Below are 12,729 nucleotides of genomic sequence, written 5' to 3'. Positions count from 1 at the left end.
GCCTCAGTGTTGGGTTTTACCATCAAGGCCCAACTCTATATCTGATGCATGACTCCTCTCACATCCATGTTCCCATTCATCACCCATCCATCTCTCCCTCCAGCACAAACTTCATTGGCTCACCTGGCGACCCATCCCATTTAAGACAGCTGAACGTGTTAGAAGTTAGAAAGGTTGACTTCAAATTTACTGCCCTACTGCATGGGATTTTTTACCTGTTCTTCCCCATGGACTGCCTTAAAGTCTGATGAACCTTAATGACTCCTTCTCAGAATAATGGTTTTAAATTCTAAAAGTATATAACATTACAAGGGAAACTATATATACACATATTTACATATACACACATACATATGTTATTGTGTTATATATGTATTATATATATGCTATTGTGTTATATATATATTTTATATATATGCTATTGTGTTAGTCCATTTGCACTGCTCTCAAGGAATGCCTGAGGAGGCTGGGTAATTTATAAGAAAAAGAGGTTTATTGGACTCACAGCTCTGCAAGTGTGCAAGACACATGGTGCTGGCATCTTCTGCTCCGCTTCTAATGAGGGCCTTAGGAGGCATCCACTCATGGCGAGAGGTTAAGGGGAGGCAGGGGTGTCACACGGTAAGAGAGGAAGCAGGAGAGAGAGAAGGGAGGTGCCAGGCTCTTTTTAAAGAACGAGCTTTCAAGTGAATGAATTGAGGGAGAACCCAGTCATTACTGTGGGGAGGGCACCAAGCCATTCATGAGGGATCCACCTCCAGGATCAAAACACCTCCCACCAGTCCCCACCTCCAGTATCAGGGGTCACATTTCAACATGCGATGTAGAGGGGACAAATATCCCAACCATAGCAGCTTTGTATAACTACACATGTATGTGTGTGTGTGTGTGTGTGTATATATATATATAAAATGTATGATATACAATTGTCTGGTCTTCTTTATAAGGCCCTAAATAATGAGATCTAAAAGCACGTATGATAACTTCCATAATTTTCAAGTAGTTTTAAGTACTAGGTAAGTGCAAGTGATATTTTGAGACATTGGTATCAACTGTAACATGATATGAAAGCAATTCTAATTTCTATTGGTGCCAAAGCCATGATTCTATTAATATTACTGTGGTTTGTTACATTCATAACTAAAGAGAATGTGATATTTCAGTTACAAGTAAGTGGAAATCAGAAGCAATTTTTTCCCATCAAATTTCCCAGATTCCCCTCAATTCTTATAGAACACCAAAGTAGGCTGGGCATGGTGGCTCCCGCCTATAATCCCAGCACTCTGTGAGGCCAAGGCAGGAGGCTCGTTTGAGCCCACGAGTTCGGGACCAGCTTGGCAAACATGGTGAGACCCATCTCTACGTAAAAAGTGAAAATAGAGGTTCCTTTTCAAAGACTTTCCTCACCATCTAATTAGGAATAAATAGTAACTTCTCTTAGAAGCAAAATTTATTCAAAGACCTGTGCTCCTAAAACTTTGCCCTGGCATGCTTATACTGGTCCAAGCAAGCATTAGGTCATAGCCTGTTCCTATTCCTTATTTAAAAGTGTTTTTACCTTTCTCAGCATTCCACAAGTTACTTCCTCCTTCCTTTGTTCCCCTTTACCTTTGCCTCTTTTAAAAAGTTCTAAGTTGCTAGCCAAACGGGACAAATACAGAATGTGAGGTCCCTTTACAGCCAATGGAAACCGGACACAGCAGTAGGGGGGACACGTCAGGTTATAAATGACCTTGTCTCCTTTGTTCAGTGTACTCTCGTGGCAACACTGCTGGCGAGTGTCCCCTTTCTGCAGGAAGTAAAAATGGTCTTACTAAATAAATTACATTTATGTTCAAGTGCTATTTCTTTATGGCACCAAGGAACAAGCATTTCAAACATCTACAAAAAATTGAAAAATTAGCCAGGCATGGTGACACATGCCTCTAGTCTCAGCTACTGGGAGGTTGAGGACAGGGGATCACTTGAGCGTGGGAGGTTGAGGCTGCAGTGAGTCGAGATCATGCCACTGCACCACTGCACTCCAGCCTGGGCAACAGGGTGAGACCTTGTCTGAAGAAACAAACAAACAAAAAAGTCACCAAGGTAAAGTATCCTTACAGAGATTTTTTTAAAAATCTAACCTTTGAAAACCACATAGAACAAATTAGTCCTCTTAAAAACTCTCCTGCATCTCCTAAATTAAGTCTCCTAATCCAAAAATGACAGTGTTTCCAGAATTTTTAGTAATCTTATCATTTTCTTCTGCTTGAGCAAGAATTTGTTAATTTCCAAATGGAAGCAATGAGCCCAGAAGGTTAGCATGCATTCCAGGTTGCTATGACCAGCCCATCCCAGGGGAATGACAGATAAATTTACAGGACCACCTCGGCATTCTCTAATAATAAATAAATAAATTTTCTTTCACTTGGAAAAACAAAACCTGTCAAAATGGTTCATTTAGTATTTTAGTATCTAAGTAGTAAATTTAAAAAACGTAATTGATTTTTCTTGACATTTTTATTTTCTCACTGCAGTGATCATTTTAAACAGTTAGGAGTCTGTAACATAAGGGATAAACAACACAAGACAAAATGAAAAAAAAACCAAAAAGTTCCCAGGACAAAAGACTGAGTCTGTCATTTGTCTAGCCTGTGATAGATGCGTGTTGAGAATGTTTTGAAGACTGAGCCTTTCAGCAGATAAGCAGCAGTCTCTGATCCTAACTCTAAATTAGCTGCAGCTGGATCTCAATAGAGTCAGATCAGAAATAGTTCCTTAAGCATCGATTTTGTGCTGAGAAATAAAAAGAGGAACAAGAAATAGCCTCTGCCCTCAGGGGAGCTTGAAAGTTAGTGAAAGATGTAAACATGTCACAAAAATAATTATACAAGGAAGATTAAAACCATATTAAACTCCAGTGGAAAAAATATCTGAAATGATGTAAAGAAAAAATTTGAGCTATTACAATGAAAAGACTTATATTGTCAAATGGCTTTGTCAGTAAGGCCGAAACAATGCCATAGATTTTCGGAGGATCCTGGTTATAATACCCAATAAACACCATTGTAATGATTAGGTTATTCTTGGTCTTTCGTACTAGTATTGAGCTCGTTAAGGTACCTTAACTGTCTTCTTCACTATTATACCCTATAATCTTGCACAGTGCTTTGCACATAGTATCTTCTCAGTACTTATAAGTGAATGAAGGCACAACATACTATAGGAAGTGTGGAAGAGATAGGATTGAAACAGTTCTTTTTTTTTTTTTTTTGAGATGGAGTTTCGCTCTTGTTGCCCAGGCTGGAGTGCAATGGTGCGATCTCGGCTCACTGCAACCTCCACCTCCCAGGTTCAAGCAATTCTCCTGCCACAGGCGCCCAAGTAGCTGGGATTACAGGCATATGCCACCACGCCTAGCTAATTTTGTATTTTTGGTAGAGACAGGATTTCACCATGTTGGCCAGGCTGGTCTTGAACTCCTGACTTCAAGTGATCCACCCAACTCAGCCTCCCAAAGCGCTGGGATTACAGGCGTGAGCCACTGCGCCCGGCCAGATTGAAACGGTTCTACAGCATGCTTGACTGTGTCACTTTTTGAAAGCTCTAAGTCTTAGTAATGTCATCTGTAAATGAGGATGATAACACTATTAACTAAGATTTTTGTAAAGATTAGATGATACCTATAAAATGCTTAGCAAATAGTCATTCTTTAACTAACAACTGTCAGCCATTTCTCAGAGGGAAGCATGTAGAATTGACGTTTACAGCTGGAATGAAGCCCGAAGAGCCACTTCCGCCTTCTCAATGTAAAGAGTGAACTCAAGAGGCAGTGTAGACTTTCCCCAAGGATGTGAAAAATGGAAACAGGTGCAAACCCAGGTCTCCTGAGTTTCTTAGGTTAATATTTTTTTTCAAAGTACCAGATAACTCTCTTCTAGGTGAAAAAAAGTCTTAGTACTATTTGACCCTCTAAAACAAAGTGATGCTTTTTGCCTGTTTGTTTCAAAGTTTACATTCTCTGAGTTCATAGAAATGGCATCGTAAGTGTATTTTCCATACCATTAGTCAAGCTGAAGTCTTAAATACATATGTTTGAAGATATATATTTCTGTATTGCTCCAAGTTTTCATAAGGAACAAGGAAAGGTGGTCTCTGCAGCCAGGGGATGCTGCCCCAGACACCGAGCACACTCTTAGCAGAGAAGTTAAAGTTTACACAGATCTATTTTGCTCTCAAGTAGTGGGTCTGAGGGTGAATATTTTCCATCTGTTTATCATCTATTAGATGGACGATAAACATCTGATCAAATCCACTCCTGTGGATCTGAAACTAAATCAATCAATATTCCATCATGAATGAAATCATATATGTAAATTCGATCATTTAGTGACGGGCTAGTGCTATAGAAGATGTTTGCTGTTATTGTTTTTGCATATGTGAATGACTGGCAGGAATTAAATGCAAGAATGTGTGAAATAAACACAAGAATGTATGTGAAATACATGAATTAAACGCAAGAATGTTTGTGAAAATATAATGTAAAGGACTATACTAGTAAAAGCAACTATACAATTGATGATTAATTGTTATTCTCTTCTAATTATACAAAGGGACTCAATAGATATCTGTTGAATGCACCAATAGATATCTGTTGAATGCGCGCCTGTAGGACTGACTAACTGAAGGGATATGTTCTCAGCTATCAGATGTTATGGTTATGAGAAATTCTCTTAATCGGTAAAACTTGCAGAAGATAAACTCCTGAGACTGTGGTGAAGACTGAATTAAATAATCTGTGGGATGTGTCTACTTTAATCTGGCACATGATATGCATTCAACAAATGTTAGAACAATCTCAATTTTTAAAAATTATTGATAAGGAAAAATTAAAGATTGTTTGAAATGCTGATGAGATTTAGATTCCCAGTAAAGGCAGGAAAATCTCATGACAGAGCTGCTGGATTTTTATTAACTCTATGTACAATGTCACACATCTATCAATTTTCCCAAAACACAGCTACTATAATTAGAAAATATAATGCATTATCCAGGGTTCATGTTATAATTGCATGAAAGCAGAGAGAGGTGGTTAGTTTTCCACAGATGATAAGATTAGCTTCCTCTCAGCCTTTAGAGTCGCAGCTGTAGAGCCAGGTTGAATAATATTTTTAATGCAGACAGTGTTTGTACTAGACAAAGTCAACTTAGCATTTCATAGGAGCTGGTCAAGTGTTCCCCTGCTCAGCGTTCTCTTTTTTCCCCCTCTCTCATTGTTTACATAAATTATAGGACAGAAGAATTTTAGCTTGGAATGGCTCCTCATCCATAACATGAAAGTGGCGTTTGGGAATATTTGTGTTCTTGGCCTCCTGTCCTTCAAAAAGTGTCCTTTAAGAGGACTTTTCTACAAGCCATGTATTTCTTTTGTTTCCAAATCTCTTGCCTTCACAATGCAGACATGGTTTCTTAGTGAAACGTACCCTTCTAATATGCCTTTTAATGAGGGTTGTGGTATCTGCTGGAGTCTCACTCATTCTATTATATCTCTCAATCAGGTAAGCACCTTCAAAGAGATTTCTCCTTCAGTTATTAGATTTTTTTTTTCAATTGGAAAGTAATCTGCAAAAGAGAGATGGAGCTTGGGGTTTTTCTGACTAAAAATAATCGGAATGTGCTACATTAAAATCTGCAAAATAGCAGCAGAAACTTGGTCTTAGACTTTGGGTGATAAATTTTACAATTCCTCCCCACCCTGGCCTCTATGGCTTATTTTTCCCCCTCATTTGTTAATACCTTACTATTATGGCATTGTGTTTGATTCCATGGAGACCCTGGGTGAACCTCTCACACTCACCCATGCTTTCCTTGCATCAGAGCACGACGTACTTCTAGGCAGCACATGGAAGTGCAGCAGAGGCTAATCTGGCTGAAAACGGAGGAGACAAACAGTGACCTCCCTGCTCCTCCCAGATGCCAAGAATCTTGCCTTTGTCCTTGAAAAAACCTTTGCTTTGATTCAAGGCCACCACACCTCCCAGCAGAGTATGGTGGCACGGGAAAGAAGTGGAGATCTGAGCTTTCAAGTCCTCATACATGCACATGAGCTGCTGAGCCCTCGATGGGCACAGCCTCTTGAGCCTCCTGGAATCCTCCGCACCCAAGCAGCAGAATCACTCTTTCCCCACACAGATGTCTTTACATCCTTGCCCCAATGCGTCCATCCCCAGCCCAACATCTCTCTTGCCTTCCGCTCTCTCAGGAGTAGCCACAGCGTTTTCCTCCAGAATGCTTTTACTCTGGCCCTCTCAGATGTTTAAAAAGCCCCTCTCTGAGCTTCCTCCTAGGTCCCTCATATGTAGTAGTGAGTTGTGCAGCAGCTGAACCAACGACAGTAAAGAGACAAGGTTGCTCCTGAAACTAACATCTCCGGCCTAGCGAAATTGTGATGAACCATTTGGAAGTCATCACTGCCAGTCACAGGACACCCACTTTAAGAGTGACTATTTCTCTCTTCTATGTGCAATTATAGTTTGTCCCTAGAAGATGACTCATCTCTGATGGTAGCAACTGCACAAGGATACAACCGATTAGCCACGAGCTTTCAAAAGTTTTAACTTGCTGGGCATGGTGGCTCACACCTGCAATAATCCTAGCACTTTGGGAGGCCAAGGCAGGTAGATTTGAGACCAAGAGTTTGAGACCAGCCTGGGCAATGTGGTGAAACCCTGTCTCTACAAAAAATACAAACATTAGCCAGGCATGGTGGCATGAGCATGTGGTCACAGCTACTGGAGAAGTTGAGGTGGGAGGATCCCTTGATCCCAGGAGGTCAAGACTGCAACGAGCTGAGATAGTGCCACTGCACTCCAGCCTGGAGGACAAAGTGAGACCCTGTCTCCAAAAAAAAAAAGTTAGGCTAGGTTTATGATTGACTAGTTTTAATCGTTTTTGAACCTCTAAGAGGTGGATACATAATTCTTATTTTTTAGCCTATGTCTTTTATTTATTTTATTTTAATTTTTATTTTTTTATTTTTTGAGATGGAGTCTTGCTCTGTCGCCCAGGCTGGAGTGCAATGGCACGATCTTGGCTCACTGCAACCTCCGCCTCTTGGGTTCAAGCGATTCTCCTGCCTCAGCCTCCTCAGTAGCTGGGATTATAGGCACCTGCCCTCATGCCCGGCTAATTTTTGTAGTTTTGTAGCGATGGCGTTTCACCATGTCGGCCAGGCTGGTCTTGAACTCCTGACCTCAGGTGATCTGCCCACCTTGGCCTCCCAAAGTGCTGGGATTAGAGGCGTGAGCCACCGCGCCCAGTCAGCATATGTCTTTTAGATTCTGGGTACAACCAAGAGAAGCTATTCCAGTTCTTTTGTTTTGAAACCAAATTTGCTAGGATTCTGATTGTCAGTGGACAAAATGGATCCTTGTGGCTCTGAACTTGTATTTGAGATATGCTTAAAACAAAGGCTGGGTCTACTGAGAAAGCAGCTCATAAACATTTCCCCTGGAGAACCAACTTGAGAAACCCCATTCTTTCTTGTCCTCTTTTCCCTGCATTCTCTTTCCCTTTCTCTCACCCATCTCCTAACAGATTCAAGATCAAGACTGCTTGGATAGGATCAAAGGGTAAAGCTAACTAAAAGAAAGGGAAATTGAGCTCACTGTGAAATACGCTGCTACTTTTCTGATTTTGCCAGGTAGCACCAATTTTGGAGGCCAAAATAGAAACGAACCTTTCTGGATGGTGTGCCTTTACTAAGATTCTAGAGTTGGTACTCCAAAGGGAAGAGGGTACTTCAAGTTGGAGAGACATTTTTTAGCCATTTGGAGACTGGAGTCTTCCTCATGGTCAAGAGGAGGTAGCAAATCACTTTTTCAGAGTTTGCATGCTGCCCTCTCCTGGCCTGTATGGACAGGAGTGTTACAGTACATCAAATGCATTTATTTTAATCCCACACCTGTGTGGGATATACCTAAGAACACAAGAGAGTTTATTTAAAATATTCAGGATGTCTCATCAAAAATGTATACTTGAAGCTAATCAAAAATGTATATCCGAAGCTAATTAGAGGAAATACATTCATTTTCATTTTCCTTTGGCTCCGGGATTTATACTGAAGCATGTCAATCTTTATGTCATCTCACTTTATACCCTTGTGGCTTCCACCCGCTCACTTTCCAACCTCTTAACACCCATGTGGCTCTGGGACTCCGTTCTGCAAATCAGTGCCCCAACACTGTCTGCGTCCCGTCAATGCGCTGGCCACTTAAAGACATATTTCCAAGTAGAAGTGGTGGTGATAGGAAATCTGCTGAAGTCATTGGTCAGTGTTGAGTCTGAGGACCACATTTTAGCCTGACATGTGATCAAAATTAATTCTAGACATGATTAGATCTATTATACCGAATATTATTAGAAACAAAAGAACTATCAAGAAGCAGCTAATCCAAGAAGTGGATGGCACCATAGCTCTAATTTTTCACTGAACACCTTGTCCTTCAAAACAATGTCTTTCTTGTGGGTGCTTTATGTGACCCATTTAAGCCCAATGCTGGGCATGTTTTCCCTGGTTGAAATAATTCTTTTTTTTTCCCTAGATAGTTGAAGGGCCCTGATACTGAGAACACGCCTGCAACCTGGCACATCGCACAGGAGCAATTTGCTGTAGGAACACTGAAGTACAGCAGTGACTGAACTAATCTGTCATATGCCTGCGCCTCTGCAGTCTCTCAGTGTCTGCCCTTGACCCAGACAGGCCAGTCCTCTCCATATCAATAAGAACTGAGAGTCTAATACCATTCCTTTGCATTAGAAAAAGGGGTGTTTACTTTAAAGAGATTTAAAGACATGTACCTTGTTTAAACTTTACCAAACTTATAACTCGAGGGTATGTAAAGCTCTGGCTGGCTCTAGTAAGATTCATGAACTGTTGATTACCTCTCTCAATGAAGAATGATAGCACAAAACAATGAATAATCACAGCATTGTTTATATTTATCTTTGAAAAGCCTTCAGTGTCTCCTAGTCTATACAAAGTGAATATAATCAGTCTCACACTCATAAAGTTGCTACCAACACGCCCAACATTGCTTTAGAGTTAGAAAGGTAAGAGGGAAATAGATCCCAACCTATTGCATCTATTCTATTTATAAAAGATTGACAAATACTCACAATCATACAAAACAACCCTTTACTGATAGAATGTAGTTGGGTCGATTAACTTATATTTATGTGAACAGCTAAATTATTTACAGTTTCTTTCTGATGTAAAAGGAAAAAAGTATTCATCTATAAAATCAAATGCCTTCTCCTAAACATAGTATTCACTTGCCATGTCTATACTTTGACAGGATTTCAAAAAACACTCTATAAAATCATTCAGATCAGTCAATGGGCAAAAACTATGAAGTTTTCCTGACTCCATGGGAGAGCTAAGCATGCATTTCCTTTAATGACAGAAAGAACATGTTCATCTGATAAGAAATAAAAAACAAACAAACAAAAAAGGTCGACATAAATTCTCCACTGTGATATACAACACAAATACCTTTCTTATAACTTCCTTATCTTCCTTGGCCGGGCACATGTCTTGGGACAAGGGCTACCTTGAAAACTAAGCACTGCTGAATGGTGAGTCGATTGCAAATTATCAGTGAATGGTTTGGATGTGATCGACTAAGACTCCACCGGGAAGAGTGTTACTTAGACAGAAGGTAAGGTATTTGATTGCCCCTGCACCAGCTGCAGAGCCATTCTCTGGCTGTACTGGAGTTCCAATCTGTTCCACTGCAGAAAAAGCGTTCTTCATAGGGATTCAAAGCCACATGAATACCAGCCAGCCCTTGAAGACTGCAAAGCAAGACCGATTTTTTAACTGAGACTTCATGCGGTCCCCTCTGGCTTTTCCCAGGAAAAACTGAACTCATTAAGCAATGCTAATTTAATCACAAGTAATCAACGGGGCGGGGGAGGGGGGAGTTATATAACCATCTTTAAAATTTCAAACCAAACGTGATAAAATCTTAGGAAATAGATTTTTTTTAAACAAAACCCACACCTCAAAATTAAAAAAAAAAAAAAAAGAAAAAGAAATAGAAGTCTATGAGTTTTAGGATCAAATAAAATAAAATCAAACATCAATATTTTCTTACAACTATCACATCTACTAGATAGTTCCAATTCATGACTTTTTAATGTAGTAATACATGAGATCCTGGAACTGATCCTTCCTGGCGTGCAGAATACAAATGCATTTTTCAACTCGTAAGACAATGTAGAAATAAGTCAGGTACACAGGATCACTGACAATCACATTAAAAAATATCTACCTCCCTTCTCTCTTCTTCAACCACAGGATAGTGATAGTAGTGATATTTCACTCATGAGGCGAGTGCACCTTGGCCATATGTTTTTAAAAAATCAGAACTCTGCCGAAGTCCGCTGTGGTTCTTATTCCTGTAGGGTGGATATTAACCTGATAGGTAGGTGGGAGAGGTTCACAGCCCGCTTTCTAACAATCGGGTGGTGTTTGCCTCGCTATAGGCATAGTTAGAATGGCAGTCACCAAGAGGTATCTATTGGCGGTATGACAACATATTGGTATGGATGTTATTTAAAAGAGAAAGAAAGAGCGATCACGGTCAAGTTTGAAGGTCCTTATTTTACACCCCCGCATCATTCAATAGGTGAATAAACCTTGTGGCCCCAAAACACACGCCAACAGCTTGAATTACCCGGGGTGAAACCGGCGAGACCTTCACTCGGGGCTTTCCGTCCTGACCGGCCACGGAACAAACCACGTCAATTCATTCCAAGTGCCTAGTGAAGGTAGAAATCAGAAACCTTGTCTGTGTCACGTTAGTCGTGACAAGCTGCGTACCTGCAATGACGTGACGGAAGCCTCCTCCTCGGGTCCCTTCTCTCTCTCTCTCTCCCTCTCCCTCTGCCTTCTCTGAGTTCTCTAGCGCTCAGCGGGGTCTAAGTTTGGTCTCCCGCCGCCGCCTTCAGTTCCACCGCAGCCCGCCTGCAGCAGACGCCCATAAGAGAAGCGCGCCGGCCGAGGGTGCAGGAGAGGCGAGAGCGCGCCCCGCGCCGCGCGGTCCCAGGCTGGCTGCTCCTGCAGATGTGAAAGGAGCCCGGAGACTTAGCTCTGAATCCTCTCGGCGCTGCATGGGGATATTATCACAGTCTGGGATTTCTATTGGCTCTGAACACCAAACAAATCACACCAGCCACCCCCCTTCTCTGTTTCACTCAGCGCTTGTTTCTCATCTAACCCACAAACATTGCAGCCACACCACACACTTCAGTCGCTTGCAATGTTTCTCTTTTCCTCCTTCCAGTCAGTGGATTTACAACCCTGTGGTCAGCTCTAACATTTTTTTTAGCAGACTTCCAATTCTAACCTTCTTGTTTATGTGGAGAAATTCTCCCTCCATCCCCTAAACCAGAAAAAAAAAGCAAAAACAAAAATACTCATTCCCTTCAGATCTTCCTTTTGTTGATGGATTTGCAATGTGAAGAATGTAGAAAGCCTGTGTGTGATATGTCTGACATTGTCACACACACACATACACGTGCGCTTACACACACACACACACACACACACACACACACACACACACACCAGGCTCCTTTTGTTTGCAATAACTGAGGCCAGTGAAATAAAAAGCAAGCTGAGCCTAATAACCTAAGTGAGAGCTTAACTAATAAAATCTTGAATGAATTCAGTGCAAAACACTCATTGCTTGAGTTTGTTTTCTGTTCCAAATAGTACTTTGGTCATTATTATCCTGATTTTTGTTTATTGAATGCAGAGGTTTCTAATGCAAATCAGACTCTTCAACATCCAGAGAACATAAAACAATGACGCCAGACCAATTCTTGTGCTTCATGGGTTTGGTGCATTATATCAGAAGCGTACTGTGATGCCTGCGTGCTTGCTCTTTTTATTATTTTTTGAACTTCTCGCCACTGATCATCGCAGGACTGAGACTCCCTTAATGTGATTCACTAGCCAAAGAAGACTATTCAGACTCTGCTGATAGAGGTCCCTGGATGAAATTTTTTTCTCTGTATGTGTCAATAGAGATAAACCTTTGGCCCCTTGGCAGGGAAAGGGCCCAAGAAAAATCTGAGATCTTACAAACTTGGCTGGGAAAATTCAGAATAAAATAAAGTCTCACTGTGTCTTATAAAACAGACCCTCCCTTAGACTTTCCCCCAAAATCAATTTCACTGGTGCTTATGGAAATTTTAATGACAGTTATTCTTGACAGGAAGCCATTGCTTCTGAAATCTCTGAGCTCTGTTTTGATTTTTGACTTGAAATTTTTTTGTAGTGTTATTCCTCTTGTATACTATTTGGTATTTGATATTCTAGTTCCAACTCAACTCACAGAACGTTGTGTTGCAAATTCACAGGAAATAACAATTAGCTCTTGAAATATATTATCACCAAACAGACTACCTGCCTTCTTTTCTTACGTGGGCACATTCCAGGAATTGTGAAATGCAGCCTTATTTTCAGAATGGGTCAGCCTGAAATCAGCTGAAATTGACAAAGGAAATACAAAACAAAACCACATTTAGCTGTTGGTTCCTGCTAACCACAGTCTAACCTCAACTGGCATATCCTTATTACTTTAACAACTCCAGTTCATTCCCTTTCTTTAGGTAGGCAGCAAAAAAAAAAATACTGTCATAAATCTTTGAATGTGTAGAGTGTAGTTCTTCTGAAGATCT

At 40.7% G+C, this 12,729-nt stretch overlaps 1 protein-coding gene across 1 annotated transcript in view; it reads right to left on the bottom strand.

Moving 5' to 3' along the window:
* GREM2 (gremlin 2, DAN family BMP antagonist) overlaps window positions 1–11,090 on the bottom strand; it is a 127,563-nt gene extending 116,473 nt beyond the window's left edge. The window contains exon 1 of the mRNA NM_001266108.1: window positions 10,865–11,090. The gene's annotated coding sequence lies outside the window, so the exon portion shown is untranslated. The remainder of the gene's footprint in view (window positions 1–10,864) is intronic.
* Window positions 11,091–12,729: the final 1,639 nt, after the last annotated feature.

The sequence above is a fragment of the Macaca mulatta genome, chromosome 1, assembly GCF_049350105.2.
Source record: "Macaca mulatta isolate MMU2019108-1 chromosome 1, T2T-MMU8v2.0, whole genome shotgun sequence".
NCBI lineage: Eukaryota > Metazoa > Chordata > Mammalia > Primates > Cercopithecidae > Macaca > Macaca mulatta.
This window is presented reverse-complemented; position numbering and strand designations above follow the sequence as displayed.